The sequence below is a fragment of the Dioscorea cayenensis genome, chromosome 17, assembly GCF_009730915.1.
Source record: "Dioscorea cayenensis subsp. rotundata cultivar TDr96_F1 chromosome 17, TDr96_F1_v2_PseudoChromosome.rev07_lg8_w22 25.fasta, whole genome shotgun sequence".
Lineage (NCBI taxonomy): Eukaryota > Viridiplantae > Streptophyta > Magnoliopsida > Dioscoreales > Dioscoreaceae > Dioscorea > Dioscorea cayenensis.
In genome coordinates, this window is record NC_052487.1 from 923,734 (window position 1) to 926,537 (window position 2,804).

The window sequence follows — 2,804 nt, forward strand, 5'->3', positions numbered from 1 at the left end:
TCTTCACAGGTACACCTTCATACCTATCTATCTATATATATATTGACAATCTTTAAATGAAGGTGCTTGTTGTCTATTAATAAAATAATAATAATTAGTAAGATTTTACATGTGTTTGGTCTATATGAATGTTTATCTTGGAATTTATGAATCCTTTTCAATTTTAATATGTTTCATTTGACTTGAAAAAAATAATATTTTTAGAAAAAATTATCCTAAATTTGAAACATCTTGAATTTGAAATGTCTCAAGTATCTAATAATTTAATAATTATATATGTATAAATAAAATAAATAATATAAATAATTTTTCACATATTTCGACTATTTGTAAAATGATCATATATATAGTTGATGGACCTAAATGGTATAATAAATAAATAAATCAACTTAGAAGCATTAATAAAACTAAAAATTTATCTAAAATTGGCCTGTTCTTTAGCAAGTTAGGCTCTGAGATTAAATAGGCTCTTGCCTCTGTAGTTTGACTTTCAATAAATATAATATATGGATCATCAATGATTTGATTTATCATTATAAATTTTTAGAATTTCTTTGGCTGTTCATAACATAAATTATACTTATTCCTTTATTTAAATCCAATTTTTAAATGTAAATTAACTTAATACATCGTAGTCAAGTTAATATTTATATAAAACAATAATATAAAAATACGCACTAAAGAATAAATAATATCCCAAATGAAACCCAAAATAATAACTAATACAACCTCGGGTAATAGAAGGTTGTTATACTTTTATCAAGCATAAAATTAATTGTACCTAATTATATGCACCACTGCACCAGGTACAAAATAACTCCATCGAAGATCAATCGTTACGTATACATGCACCGAAACTGTAGCCAGTCATTTCATAGTAATTTATGCCTATTTTATCTTCATTAGCTCTAACTTTATGACTCTTTTCTAGGCACAATAAATAATTATGTATACATATATATAATTGATTGTAAGTGATATGTGGCCGCTAATGCAAGTAGTAACATTATTACATAAATTCCGAGAGATGAAATTGTGTAGTTGATAATTTTAACATCCTCTAGTTTTATAATATATTATTATTCGTCAAATATCTTCTGTGGTCCCTTGCATTTATCTTATTATTATTAAATATAATTTATCCAATTATCCTAAAGAAAATTATATTATCTTTGAAGGGTAAATGTTTCAAGGACAGTTTGATTATTTATCCCTTTATTCAAAGAAAATAAATATCTTGTTTTTAGTTTTTAATTTAATATGTTTATCATAGTTTTTATTAATAAAAATAGTGTAAGCTACCCACTATATATTTTTATTCCAAAATAAAATATAATTATTTATTCGACCTCTAATTTAAATCAAGATAAAGTCCTAATTCACTAATTCATTTGTTAGTTTTTTTTGTAATAAAAGCTGATATAACAAAACAAAGAATAAATAATAAATAAAATAAAACTAGGAATGGAGAAAACTGAAATAATTTATGTATTTAGCTAAGAGCCAGACAGGACACCTCTCGTTCTCCTTTCTAAAATTGGTAATGAAAAGGAGTTTATCATTGCATGCCAAGCAGAAATCATTGTAATCGTGTATCTTTCTGCCCCGCCTGCTGCTTCGGCTGTCAGACGCTTGTTCTTTCGCTTTGCTCGTCGCATACCCACTCAGATACCACGCCGAAGCTGGGTGAGACTGCGACCAGGTCTTGATTTGATTAGAGGTCGAATAAATAATTATATTTTGTTTTTGGAATAAAAAATATCAGGTGGGTAACACACTATTTTTATTAATAAAAAACTAACATGATAAACATATTAAATTAAAAAACTAAAAACAAGATGTTATTTTCTTTGAATAAAGGGATAAATAATCAGAAACTTCATCCCTTGAAACATTGCCCTTCAAAGATAATACCAAATTTTCTTTTGGGATAGTGGATAAATTATATTTATTAATAATAAGATAAATGCAAGGGACCACAAGAAGATATTTGACGAAATAATAATAACAATAACAAAAACTAGAGAGGATGTTAAGAATATCAACTACAATTTCATCTCTCAGGTTATGTAATAATGTTACTACTTACATACTAGCATGCATATCACTTACAATAACAATTATATAAAAATGTATACATAATTATTTATTGTACTAGAAAATCATAAAGTTGAGCTAATGAAGATAAAATAGGCATAAATTATATAAAATGACTATTTCCGGTTCATGTATACATAATATATGATTAATCTTCAATGGAATTATTTATACTAGTGCAGCAGTAGTGCATATAATTAAGTACAATTAATTTTATGTGATAAAGTATAACAACGCTACCTTACTGAGTTGTATTAGTTGTTATTTTGGGTTTGTTGGAATATTATTTATTCTTTAGTGCATATTTTTTATATTATTGTTTATATAAATATTAACTTGACTACGTGTATTAAGTTAATTTACATTTAAAAAATTATTGGATTTAGAATTTTTTTTTTAAAGAATAAGTATAATTTATGTTATGAACAACAAAAAAGAAAATTCTAAAAAATTTATAATGATGTAAATCAAATAATTGATGATCCATATGTATATTTATTTAATGAAAGTCAAACTACGAGGCAAACCTATTTAAATCTCCCAAACCTAACTTGCCCTAAGAGCAAGCCAATTTTAGATGGAAATTTTTAGTTTTATTAATGCTTCTAGAAAGTTGAGTTGTTTATTTGTTATACCATTGAGTCACGTCAACTATATACTTATGATCATTTACAAATAGTCGAAAATATGTGAAAAATTATTTATAT